This window comes from Aythya ferina, assembly GCF_964211825.1.
Source record: "Aythya ferina genome assembly, chromosome: 9".
In the NCBI taxonomy this organism is placed as follows: Eukaryota; Metazoa; Chordata; class Aves; order Anseriformes; family Anatidae; genus Aythya; species Aythya ferina.
Genome location: NC_140305.1, coordinates 27569199 through 27583242, shown reverse-complemented (window position 1 = coordinate 27583242; position 14044 = coordinate 27569199). Strand labels below are relative to the sequence as shown.

General features: G+C 48.4%; 1 long non-coding RNA gene across 1 annotated transcript; it reads left to right on the top strand.

Annotated features, from left to right (window-relative positions):
• Positions 1–1506: 1506 nt before the first annotated feature.
• On the top strand, positions 1507–13850 carry LOC311441242. The gene is made up of 3 exons (XR_014695858.1): positions 1507–1678; positions 11825–11949; positions 13559–13850. It is a non-coding gene; the product is annotated as an uncharacterized lncRNA (long non-coding RNA).
• Positions 13851–14044: the final 194 nt, after the last annotated feature.

Genomic DNA, 14044 nt, shown 5'->3' with positions numbered 1-14044 from the left:
CTGCTGCCAGCATGGCCGATCCCTTTGAAGCAGCCTTTCATCACAGCTCCCCACAGCCTCCTCTTTGAGCGCTGCAAACAACTCCAGCTCCCCCGGCACTTCTGCCTGGGTCAGCTTCTCCTTGCTCATCGCCCTCCCTCTGCCTCGGCCGCTCCGCGGTGGCTTTGCATCTCTCCCCGAGCTCGGCACCCACGGCTGCACTCCAAGCTCAGACTGCACTTTGGATAACATTTATTATTGCACAGCAGACAGGAAAAAAATGTTATACAAAGGATACCATGCACCCACGTTTGCTTTTTCTTGCAATAACATAGCATTTCTGGCTCCCGTTCAGCCCACGCGCTGCTGCAGCCTCAGCTCCGTCCTCCCCACTAGCGCCTGCAGAAGGAGCAAGTGGAGGAAACAAAATTTTAACTGCTTTTGGGAGGGGGAAGCAAAACTTAAACTGCTTTTTTCCTTCTGTTTGGCTGATGTGCCTGAAGCTGGGCTGCCCGCAGCCTCTGCAGCACTGAGCATGGCCATGGGGACACAGGTGTGCACACCGTGACATCGCGAGGAGCAGAACGTCCCCCGAGCCCCGGCAGTGCCTGGCACAGCTCCTGAGCACACCTCAGCCCTGTGTCCCGGTGCATGGCACCACCGCGCTGGTGGCAGCACACCGCGGGGTTTGGCCGTGCTGTGGGCAGGGGAGGCGTTTGCATTTCATACCTGGTTGACAGTGGGCTGAGCAATTCAGAAGTCAGCAGGCTTCCAAAAGTAAATGAGGGGAAAAACTGCTGCTGATTTAGGAAGTTATTGTGTGCTTGGAGCCAGAAGGTGGCTGTTTTCTGCCCGTTGCGCTTTCATCACAAGCCTGCCATTTATTTTAGCACTCTGCGACTTGAGGTGCGTCCAAGAGCCAGGTGTGTCACTGTGCCCCTGACAGGTCCCGCAGAGCCACGCCGGGCACTGACCGTTCCCCTCTGCAGCTGGAGGCACAGCCACGGGAGCTGCAGCTGCAGCGAGGCTGAGTGGCCGGTGTGCCTGTGGGCACCCCATAAAGCTCCCCACTCATGGTCAAGTCCTTGGTGAAAATCACAGCAGTTGTGTGACCAGGTAAAGGTTGAGGCTGGAGCAGCCACCAGCACTGTCAGCACCTGGGGGCCAGGCTGAGGGCCCCCTCTCAGCAGCCCGGATCAGGAGTGAGCGCAGTGGCCCTGGCCGTGCTGCGCCCAGGGTTTCAGGAAGAGGGAAAAGGGTTTCTCTGCTGTTCCAAAATTAGAACAATTTCCACCAGGCCTACGGGAATGGACGGAGGCGTTTTCTCTCGTTTGGGAAGCAGTCTCTGCTGTGTACCCATTTTAATCACAGCATCGCAGTGCCAGATCTCCAAAGTGCCATGCTCCTCCTGCAGGGCGACCTTGCAAAATGACCTTGCACGGCTCGGCACAGGCAAGTAGCAGCAGGGCTGTCTGCAGGCTGAGGGCAGGCAGAGAACAGCTTCCAGCTAGTGGAGCAGGAAGGAAAAGAGTGCCGGGTGTGCAGGCGACCGAAGGGGCAGGGACAGGAGAGGTGTGTCTGAGCGACGGAGGGGAGCACAAAATGGCAAGCGCTGCTGTGCTCCTCGCACAGCGAGACCACAACCCTGCCGTCACGGAGACACGCTGAACAGAGCAACTCGGCACTGGAGCAAAACAAGGTGGGTGTGAAGAGGCTAGGAAAGGAGTCGTGATGTTTTGGTAAAATGTAAATTAGCGTTCAGCGGCGTGCTTGACACACAGTGATCCAGATATGAAAGTAAGTATGTTATGATGGAAACAAGGTAAATGAAGTCTAATAACCCCAGCAGTTTAAAGGAGGGGTGCTCCAGCATTACGATTGGTTCAGATGTGTCAGTAACAAGAAGATGCATTAAAATCATGAAGTGTTTTATTTTTGGAAAGATGATGTATTTCTCTTGAGCTTAATAGTGTCCTAATCCCACTAAAAGAAAGACTAAGTTATAATGTGAGCTCCTAAATAATGTATCGCAGGTCAATTTTGAAACACACCAGAAAGCACCATTTAGCACTGAAGGTTTTTTATTCCCTTTAGGTATGGTAATGCATTAGTTGGATCCCAACTTCTTCGGCACTGCAAGCGTCTCGGTGGCTCTTCCCATCACACACGCGCTACTTGGCAGGAATTGGCTTTGCAGCTTTATAATGGGCCTCCTGTCTTGCAAAGCTTTGGGGTCGCTCCTTTCAATGTGGATTTATGGCCACTTGTACTCTCGCTTTTCACTAAAACATCAGGAATATGTTAGGTAAAACGTTGGGCAGTTTAAATAAGCACCAACCCTTGCTTCGCCAAGGGATTGATGGGAGACCAGCAGTGGCAGTGCTGGAGCCAGCTCTGGGCTCGCAGCTCCCAGCTGCTGGAGAGCCTTAGCACGGGGACTGACCCCATCCTCCGCTGCTGTACGGAGCTGGTCTCATACTGACACAGATTTTACATAGGCAAAACATATACTTCTTTATTCTGGAAGGAGAACAAACTTATTCTGTAAACTGTAGTTAGCCATCATATGTTTAGATATCATGGTACTGGACAGCTGGGTACCATCCCTGAGAAAGGCTGCCCAATTAAAGAGCCTTCAGATGGAGGCAGTGCAGGCAGGGATGCTAAAAGCCTGTAATAAAACTCTTCCCCGGGCTGACAGAGGTAATTGCTGTGAAACCCATTTCCATACACGCTCCCCATCACGAAGCCAAAGCACGTGCCGTGAACACGGCCTGGCTCCTTCTCCACCTGAGGTGCCTCCAGGCCCCTGCCTGCCCAGCACCAGCACCGGCCTGCCCGTGCGTGAAAAACAAGAAGGGGATGGTGGGAAATGCTAATGTGCTTTTCTGAAGAACAGCCTTTCTCTTCCTCTGCAAACCCTCCGAGCCAGGACCCGCAGCCTCAGGCATCGCCATGGTTACTGCTCGGCGCACGCGCGCTGCCTGCTCCGGCGGCACCGGCCGGGCTGCGGGAGCAAGGCAGGAGCCAGAGGAGGATGCAGAGGGATGTGATCGCACTTGGGGGCACGCTGCCACGAGGCTGGGCCCTTCGGGTCGGCCCTGGGCAGAGATCTGCTCATGGTGCTGTGAAGGCTCGGTGCAAGCCGGGATGTGTGAGCGCAGGCACTGCTCTGGTCGTGGGGACAGGGAGCACACCCAATATCGCCCTGCCCCATGGCCATGCCCCCGTGGTGCCCCGGTGCTGTTGGCTACAGCTGCGGTTCAGTTATGTCTGTTTTATTTGGTGGAATTGTCTCTGCACTGGCTAAACACCTAAGTGCTCACAGCACATGGCAAGCAACATTTGGCAAAGAGCCACAGCAAAGCAGCGTGTGGCTGGGCCTTCTCGAGGCCATTACATGGTGCAGTAGGGTGGAAGAAGGTGAGATGGAAAGCATCAAACATCACGGGGTCGCTGGTCACACCCTGGCAAGAAATGGGACAGAGCTCGCGGGCGAGCCTGACGGAAAGGTGGAGAGGAGGAAACACGGCGGTGCTGCTCCTGGCCTCCAGCAGAAGTCTGAAGAGCAGCGCGTTAGAGTTGCACCTTGTGAGTGCACATGGATGCATCAGCTGCATGTGGGATTGCTTAAGATACTTAAAAAAAAACCACCTTTTTGAAAGCATTTAGGAAATAGGTGAAGGCAGAGCTAAAGTCCCCCTTGAAAACACATGAGCAGAAATGGGCTGATGTTATATCACTGCAAGTCACTAGAAATCACACTGAAAGCGCCCGGGTTGTGCTTGGTGGTTGGTTTCCCTTTACATCAAAGCCACTTGATTTCCGGAGCCTTCACCCTGAGCCCCCCCCGGGTGACACCAGCCTAACACAGCTGCGGGCAGGGGCAGGAGGCGCTGCCCCCCCCCCCCCCCGGCTGGGCTCGGCCCCGCTGCCCGCAGGGGGCGCCCGCCGCGCGGCACGGCCCGGAGCGGATCGGAGCGGAGCGGGATGCGGAAAGAGGGGAAAGGGGAAAGGAAGGAAAGGGGAGAAAAAGGGGAGAAGAAAAAGGAGAAGCAAATAAAGAGAGGACAGGGAGAGGAGAGGAGAAAAAGTGAGCAGAGAGGAGAAAGAAGAGAGAAAAGCAGAGCAGAGATGAGAAAACAGAAGGAGAAGAGGAAAAAAGAAAGAGAAGAGAGAGAAGAGAAGAGAAGAGAAGAGAAGAGAAGAGAAGAGAAGAGAAGAGAAGAGAAGAGAAGAGAAGAGAAGAGAAGAGAAGAGAAGAGAAGAGAAGAGAAGAGAAGAGAAGAGAAGAGAAGAGAAGAGAAGAGAAGAGAAGAGAAGAGAAGAGAAGAGAAGAGAAGAGAAGAGAAGAATAAAAGAAAAAAGAAAGGAGGAAAAGTAAAGAGAAAAGAAAAGAAAAGAAAAGAAAAGAAAAGAAAAGAAAAGAAAAGAAAAGAAAAGAAAAGAAAAGAAAAGAAAAGAAAAGAAAAGAAAAGAAAAGAAAAGAAAAGAAAAGAAAAGAAAAGAAAAGAAAAGAAAAGAAAAGAAAAGAAAAAAGGAGCCGTTTGCAGTGTTTGTCCACCCCTACAGCCAACACCTTTTTCCCAGTGTGCAGTCCGATCCTCTCCTGCAGGCTCTCCCTTTCCCTTGCCCCAGCAGGAGGTGCCCAGCCCTCCCAAGTGCTCTGTGTTGTGCTGGGAGCGTTCCCTCCCCGAGCTGTGTGGCAGGAGCAGGCAGCACCGGGATCCCTCGCAGGGTGCCCTGTGGCCCAGCCGTAGCCGCTCGGGCTCAGAGCTTGCCGAGGCTCGCCCCGTGCCCGGGGCAGGTGGTGCAGGAGATGTGGGATTCAGTCACCAGCAGCGGGAGCTGCAGGAGAGCTGCTGCAGCATCGCCGTGCCTGCTGCCCCGCTGCGTGGCTGCGCGGCCCTCCTGCCTCCTGCCCCGGGCTGCGAACAGCCCTGCTCCTGCTCCTGCACCCAGTGCCGTGGGGACTCGCTGCCCCTCAAGGGTGAGGGTAAAACAAGGGTGAGGTCTCTGCAGTGAGGGTAAAACCCTTCCTGTTCAAGAACATGATTTATCGCATCTCTGACAAAACGGAGCAGTGTGGATCTGAGCCACCTGCCTCCATGCAGGATGTGAGATGTTGAAGGCTTCGTCTCCACAATAGCAACCCACACGGTGCTCTGTAATTCTCAATAATTACCTCGTTTGCTTTCCCTGTGATATCTCAGGTACTCTGCTCTGTATTTCACTGGCTCTGCTTGCCATAGATTTGCAGTCTGCATTCAAAGACTGTGAAGCCAGAAGAGATCGCTGTGATTTTCCAGTATGACCTCCTTCATAATACAAACTGCAGCACTCCCCCAGCCACATTCCTGCCTGGCTGCAGCATCTTGTGTAGGAAAAAATTATCTTGTCTTAAAAAAGCCACTGGGGTAGGAGGCTCATGCTGGCTCTCAGGGAAGCGCTCCAGTGCGTGGTTGTCCTGGCTCTTCACGTTTGCCCCCACTCTGGCATCACAGAGCTTCAATGTGCAAGAACTGGATCTTAAACACACTTTTGTCTGCCAGACCAGAGAGACCTAAAGGCAGTGAATTTTTGTTCTCTTTAGGTGTTCATAAGCTGTAATCAAATTACTGTAATTATCTGTCTGACAAACTAGCCAGGGTAAGCTCTCTAGTGCAGAGTGCTGAATATGTTTTGAAACCGGACCTTAAGTTTTAATCCACCACCTTCCAGATCTGAAGGAGAAGCAGCAGCTATTTTTGTGGAGTTTTCTTGTCTTCATTTTTAAATCTAAGTGAATGTAAAAGCAACTCCACAGCCAACCAAAATGTGATAAAGGGGCAAATGTATAAAACAAATCCAAGTGCGCCCATAGCACTGCAGTGCTGAAAATATTCAGCAGTCTAGATGCGGGCTGTTGGTGGCCGAGCAGAGAGCATCCTGCCAGCTACTGAAATCCCGGTAACATCAATTCAACCACTATTGCTGAACATTGCACAGCCTCTCGAGCTACGCATGTTGCCTTGGAGACATTTTTCATGCAGCAGCGTGGACAAGGTTTCCTTGTGCAGTTCATGTTGCGTTTGACTTGTATCACGACACTTGCATCCCTCCTGCCCTGGTGCCATCCAACGCCGCAACGTGCTCATCCCTGCACTGCTGCAGAAACAACTCCCAAAACCTAGCCAAAACTGCGGGGACCTGTATGGTTTGGAGTTTCCATTTTCCAGGTCTGCTTGCAGGGTACACGGGAACCCTAGCCAAACACCTGATTCACCCCTCTTTTAAGGTACAGCAACTCCAGAAGCTAGGTTTAAGAGCAATTAGTGGAGCAGTCTGGTTTGAAAAGCAGGAAGGGAGCGTCAGAGCTGGAGGGCAGTGCTTCAAGCCCCGGCTGCTCCAGGAGGAGCGGGGATGGGGAGGGATTTCTCTCCCTTTGCTCCCAGCCTGGACTGGAGGCCCTGCAGTGCTGAGCTGACCTCTGAGGGCCAGCAGCGCACGCGGGTCCCCGCTGGGTCGCTGCAGCCGGTCATGGTCACGGTCATGGTCACGGTGCTCCCCACGCCCCGAGCACAGCCACAGGCAGCCAGGCTGGGCACTGGACTTGAGTGCTGGCCGTGCGATCAGCACAGGCTTTGTGCTCGCAGTTATAAAAGTATTTGGGCCTCCGGGTCTGCAAGCTGGGCAGCGCAGTGCTCTGCCTCTCTGCTCTCATACCAGCTGAAATCTTCTTTCCGTACACATGTAAATCCTCCAGCTAATGCCCCAGGTAGAAGGCCCGCTGTTTATTCATGTGCGTGGTGGTTGCGACCAGCAGCTAGACCTGTTAGGAGAGAGGTTCCAGTTCACGAGGGGTTAGGAGACAGAGCTGTAGGCTTGCCCAGCGTGGGCTTTGGGAAAGAAGGAGAGCTGCTTTACAAGCCAGCAACTGCTCACTTTGGAAGGCATTTTGGTCCTGCTCTGCAGCTGAGACCAAATGCTTTTCTGTCAGTGGGTTAAAAACAAAGCAGCAACAGACATATCAGTAAGGTGGCAGCAGGCCATAATCCTCGGTGGTTAAAACTCTCCAGGACTCAGTATTTGTACTTTGGGGTAGCTCAGTGGAAGTCAGTGGAATTGCAGCAGCTTCCACCAGCCGCTGATGAAGTCTTCGCATTCTTACTTCATCCTCATTGAGGGGATATTGCTGGACCTGGGCCAAATGACCGATTCCTGTTAAACTCACTGGTTTGGATCGCGCAGACCAAGGCATGCACGGAAAGCTGCTGCAGTGCTCACGTGAACGTGACGGAGCTGGCAGCCGTGCCACGTCCTTACACGAGGATTTGCTCGTGCTGCAGGAGAGCAGTGCTGGCGGGGCACACCAGCTGCCCCAAAGGCAGCCCTCGGCATGTGTCCTGCGGCTCTGACTGCTCCCAGCCTTGATCTTGCTGCAGTGGCTGGAAGGTTTCATGTAAGTGCCTACAAATGCGCCGCTTGTTAAGGTGAACAGGTATCAGCTCACCTCTCTGGGTGTTCTCCAAGCGTCCCACATCACTTTTATGTTTGGCTCACACACCTACCAGGAGACTAATCCTGTTTGTTAATCTGATTCTTTTTGTCACCTTGTTTGGCTGAGGGAACTGATTTTAAAATAGACAAGATTGTAAACAAGAGCAGCAAATGGTGCTTGAAAGCTCCTGAGAGCCCCAGTGCTCCCATTGTTCCAGCAAGGAAGTGAGCCGCCTGAATTACATCTGCATGTGTCAGACCGAGCCGGGCCTCCAGCTTCAAGCCCTCCGGTCTGGTGGAGCCTTTTGTCTGCGGATGTAAAACCTCAGACAGCATTTGGCCACCGCTCCCTCTGCAGATAACCCCGCTTGGGGCAATTTGCTTAACTTTGTTCTGAGGCTGTCAGCGACGGCCACGGAGGGACCCTCAGTGGATTCCATGTAGTGTTCACACAGAGGCTCTGTAACAAGCCTTCAAACACATACCCATACGGAGTTAGTTTAATAACAAACTGCTAAAATGACAATATATTTGAATAAAATGTTTACAAGATTTGTAATATTCACATACTATTACTGCCCTGTGTGAGCGGGTCTCCAGCACACCGTGACACGGACAGATGTGAAGAAACGAGCCAAAAGGCTCCTGAGGGATGGATGCCCCTGGCTGGCCGTACAGCAAGCAAGAGCAGCTCTTAACTCCACTCGGAAACTGTCCCCATTCCCAGGTCCATGTCAGCTTGCGTCCAGAGGAAAAAGGCTGAGAAAACAGGGGAAACCACTATAAATTCTCACGACTGTCTGACGGGTGCACAGGATTACTTAAGAGTTCAAGGAGCTTTGTCACTTTATTAAGAATGTGCAAGGAATTTTAAATTGTCTTCTGGACAGGCTCTTAAATGCTCTTTCTAGAGACCGAGTTGATTTTGGCTACAATCTCTGGATGAAGTTGTACATGGACTTGCTGTGCAACCCATTCAGTATTTGTGACTGAATAGGGGCTGATCAGCACAGAATTTGCCCCAGTGCAAGAAAACGAAAATAAATCTAGGCTGGATTTGTAAACCATTCACTGAAGCTAATGAGACTCTTTTTCCAGTAAAATAAAATTTAGCTCCACATGATTGAGCAATCCCAGAAATGCAAAGACAAGACAGCACAAAAGCAAACACTTCTCAAGGGCAGATTGCTAACGTGCTGATTGTGGGGATAAAGCAAGAAATATGAAATTAAATATAGTCTGTGACCTTATCTGTACTTCTGGCTTACTCCCATGCCCAAATCAAGGGCTGAAATTTATTGTTACCTGGCCTTTTGCAGGCTGAGGTTGAAGTGACCCTGGTGATCCCAGTTTGTGCAGCTCACATGAATCAGGCTCCTAAAGCATTTGTCACCAAGCAAACTCCCCTGTCCCTCGGATACGTGAAAGGTGTAGGTTTGTTTTCCAAAAACATTCCTCCATCTTCCCTCTTCTCTGGAGGTAGGTATCCGAGGTGGAAGGTTTCCAAACAATTAAAACAATTGCTTTTCTAATTACCTTCTCCATGGGAGCTGAGGGATACTGGTGAGGGACAGCACACTGGTGTCATCACAGGGCTGTTGGTGGAAGGGGATGGGGACAACCTTCCCCTCTCCTCTCCTCCTCCTGAGCACAGGTACCAACTGCTGCCTGCAGGGCAACGGGACACCAGCCTGAGTTTTGTGGTGGGATGAGCAGGCATAGAAACCGATCAGGTTAACAGACAGCTTGTGGGTCTGGCTTCTGTTACAAAACATTAGCTATAGGCTTTGCTTCAGCATGAAGCTTGGCACACAGACACCGCGATGGCACAGAAAAAAAAAAAAAAAAAAAAAGGAAAAAGTCAGCTTGGTGGGGCCCAGAGTGCTTCAACTGGTGTCTTCTCCCCCTTGGACGCAGAGCAGCTCGGTACCTGTGCTGCCCTGCTGTGCCACCCCGCCAGCTCCCTGTGGAGCTGCGTTGTGTCCTCACGTCTGCGTGGGCAGCAGGGGCACGTCTCACACCTCCCGTCCCCTGCAGAGCTGAGCCAGGAGACACAGGAGGGGGCACCAAAACAGACTGTGAAAGAGCAACTGGGCACAGGAAGGAGAAGGAGGGGAAGGCTAGGGTGCAGAGGGCAGAAGGTACTGGTGGGGGCTGCACTTCAGGGTGTCCTGGTCACCCCCAGGCACCTCGGCCGTGACCGTGACCCTGTGGCACCTCTGCTCCTGCCACCATCCCCAGGACACGGCTCTGCTCTCCCGGCTGGGCCATGCAGCTGGCTTTTGTACATGGGATCTGCACCGTCCTGGAGCCCAGGCCTCACAGAGCCTAGATTTTTCCCCTTAATCAGATCTCAGGCTTTTAACAAGCTCATTAGAACTGCAGAGAAACACATTTTTAAAGCAAATTAAATATAGATGGAATACAAATAGCAAGCCACAAATGAACTTCCGTGCAGAATGAGTCAGGGGAAGTGCTGAGAAAGGCAAGACCCGCATTGCTGCACCTGAGGTGAAAGGCCAGAGCTTTTATCCACTCAGTTATCTGCCCCTGGTTTCTAGCACAAGTATAAAACCTGCCTGCTCAGCAGGCAGTATGTACGAGTTGAATCAATTAGTGCCATATTATGCGACTTTGCAACCTCCATGCATCTGCATTTATTACTTGCTTAAGAAAATAATATTACCTCTAGCATATTTTCCTAATACTATTTTTTTTTCAATTTGCTTCTGTAATCATTAATCAGACAACCGCCTTCCTAATGGAGCACAAAAACATCCCACCCATTTATCTGTCCTATAGCAGCAAATTGCCATTTGCTGTCTTAAACAGGAAATGAGCAATTATAAGGCACTGGGAGGTTATTTTTTATTTCTCATTCTCCCCTGGAATAAGAAATGTATCAGAGCGTATGTGCTGTATATGTTGATTATTTGGACAATTGGCTGTGAGGTAAATAGTCCTTAAACACGATGGTAATAGATGTGTCCATTACAATTTGAAAAATTGCATTAGCTTTTTAAAATAACTAGGTTTATTGTGTTTTCCAGATAGCACAGGGTAAGCAAAAACCTTTTAAACTAATCAATAGGTAAAATAAATTAATTTTCCCAGATTGCTTCAACATGAAAGGATGCAACAGCACAAACACATGACAATTGATCATTTTGCTAAGCCAAAATTAATACTCAGTTGTTATTAATACACAGCATTCATCGCATTAATTCTAACCTATCCAAAATTCCTGCCAAAAACACCCACTAACAGGAAAAGACTCTGCTCCCCGTGGCCGCAGAGGCTCAACCGGACAGGGGTGCTGGGCAGAGCAGGCAGAGGGCAGCGGGTGGAGGCCTGCCTTCATATGCTAGCTGTGCATCTTAGGCCAGCCTTTTAGGCACTTTGGGAAAGAATAAAATTTAATCAGAGGAGATGGCATATGCCATCGGAAAGCATTAACAGAAGAATTGATGGAAAAAAAAAATATTCACAACCTTTAATAGATCAATGTTAAGAACTGTGCGACGAAAATTACGATTTTGCACAGAGCAAGTGCTTTTATCTGCATTTATTCTAATTGCTGTGCCTTTAACATAAACAGTTAAAAGGCGTGCACAGTCTGTTTTACCAGCAGTAAAACAACATCAAATGTCAGTCCAAAATTAATGAATAGATGTTCATGGTATGTAACAAACCAAGCTACTTTTTGGCTAGCACTTGTATACCAGGGCTGTTGTTTCTGCCTGGTACAGTATCAGCGAATCTCTCCCATTTGTGTCCCTAGCCTGTACAATTAGTCAGCTCTTTGCTCAGCCCAAACCACAGCCATGCTCAATGACAGGGAGGGAGGGGAAAAAAGCCTGTCAAACAGGATTATTCGAGAAAAAAATAGCTAAGTGGATTTAAAATTGCAACCTGTCACTGCCTGCTGCAAGTCATTTAGGAAGAGCTGGAAACTGTAATAACAATTTTATCAGAAACATAAAACCTAAGAAAGAAGAAGGGGACTTCTGGGAGAACACAGGCTGACCTGGCTTTCAGCAGAAATGCTGGGTTCAGGGCACAGACAGTCCTGGTGAAGGGGGATTGAGGATGACACCCACAGTTCTCAGAAAGAGTATAGAAAAGACATATGGATTACAGAATTATATATATATATACAATTTTATATATTTATATTTAAATATGGAATGTATATACTCTGTTACATATAGAATTATGTATATGATATTTTTATATTACATATAAATATATATTCCACATAAATGTATGCTTAATAAATATTAGGTATACAAGCATCTGTTTAATCTACTTGATACTTTGACATGCGATATGCAGATATTTATATATTTTATATATTTATATGCAGACATTTAAACTCGATTGCCCGTAGGAGTTTTCTCAAAGTCGGGATGATGTGTTAATGCTTATGCCACTACAAGCACCAGGGCCTCCAGCACTGGAGCTGACAGACCTCACTCCGGCCATATGAAGGTGAATATGCCATCGGCAGGCTTCCGCGCCCCGCTCCCTCTCCTGTCCTCTCCCAGCCAGGCTTTTCCTTCTCTCACTGAGCGAGGGACACCCCCACTGCTCAGCCTGCTGTGACGGCAGAAAAACAAACAATGCTTCCTCTTTGCCTGCTTCCTCCCCCCCAAAGCTGACTCGCAGGCAACTTTAGGAGATTTGGAGATCTCATGAATTAACTAACCGAGATAGAAGACAATTTAATTCTGCAGCTCATTCCATAGCCCCTAATAAATAAATAAATAAATAAATAAATAAATAAATAAATAAAGACTCTTGTAGTTGGCCTAGGAAGAGAGGGGTTCAGGAGCTGGTGCCTTAACTGAGGAAATTTTGCCCACATTCAAGAATGGGTCCAGAAGAACTATGGTGAATGCTGCCCCTCTCCCACACTGGGGAGATGGCATTCTGTAATTACGATGGGTCCTATCCACTAAACTCAAAATAAGCTAGAATATTTTTTAAACCCTTAGGATGTCTTAAAATACAAATGATGGGTAAAAAAACAATACCAGATATTAGAAGAATATGGACATGGTGGTGGTTACACCAGACAGGAAAATAAAGTGAAGATTCCTGCTGTTTCCAAAGATGATAAGAAAGTGGCGACAAGTTGTGACATCTGACATTCTCCTCCCATAAACTCTTCAGAAGACAGGAATGGTGACCACAATGATGCTCTTTAAAAATACAATTAGAATATTTTTATTCTGGCCAACGCAGATGTGAACTTTGATCTTCTAAAATTGAGGTGCTTCAGGCAATTTGAAAGCTTTTCTTCTTAACCATAGCAAGGCTTTCTTGCACAAAATGAGAAGATGCCATCCTTCCACATCAGAAGTAATAAAAATCCTAATACATAATGAGAGAGAATGACTATACCTACCATTCAGAGATAGGAGACATGACAAGATCTTAACTTGTAGCAGATATTCCTAGGTCAGAATTAAAGAACGGTATGGACAAGCTCTAGAAAATCACAGTTCAAGCATGAAACAGATCTCACACCTAGATTGTGGATGGATAAAATTTGCAAGTCTTTAATCACAGGTAGCAGGTGATGGCCCAAAGTTCTATAAGAGGGGTGATATTAATCAATGTTCATTAATCAAGGAATGGGGCTTATTAAAAGCTCTGCCTGCTTCTATTGGCATGGCTACTGTTGTTAATTATTCTTTGGCTGAAAAGTTGAATGTAAAATTCCGGGTCATTCAAAACAAATTGTGGCTGACATGGTAGCTAGCCCCATCTCAACATTGCCTCTTGAGATTTACAAAGCAGACAGTTGGAGCTTATTACAAATTATTTTTAACAACCAAGTTAAATGCTTTATATTTGTCTTTTCTGTTCTGATCCAGTCATTGTCCCTATAGTCTTTCTTGGGAGACATCCATGTCATGAATGTTTCCAATTTAATATTGTTTCTAAACTTATCTAAATTGTAAAAATAACATTAAAATATTAAAGTGGTTGAGCGCATTCTTCCTAACTCAGAGTTGCTTCTGCAGTTTCATGTGGTGCTGGTACTTTTTCTCATCCTAAACGATTACGTAGCTTTTGTTGTTCACAAACACAGATGTGTCCCCACCTCCCTGCTCCCCAAGGATTCTCCATTTCTAAAGAGAAGAATTCGGCAGCTCCAGACAAGGCTGACCCTAGCAGGAATCCCTGTGGGACTCCCTGTGCAGATCCTGCTGCTGTACTTGGGCTAGAGGCACTGGAGAACAAACACACTCCTTCTCCTCCGTGTAGTTCTTTAAATGGTGTTATTTATTTATGAAACGATGTGGCCCAGCAATGAGAATGTGATCTGAGAACAGAAATAAGAACATGATCAAAACCCAATAATTAAATGCCAATGTTTATTAGTCTGTGTTCTTCTGCCTTCTGCATTGACATCTGCATGAGAACACCAGGATGTCTCTCCCAAACCACACTGAAGTAAACAGAGCTTAGCCATATATATCAGATTACAGGATATTGGTCCTGAACTAGTTTTGAACCAATGATCTAATCCTATTACCAATCCTGTGAGTCACTCAGGTCCACCAGGAGCTTTTAA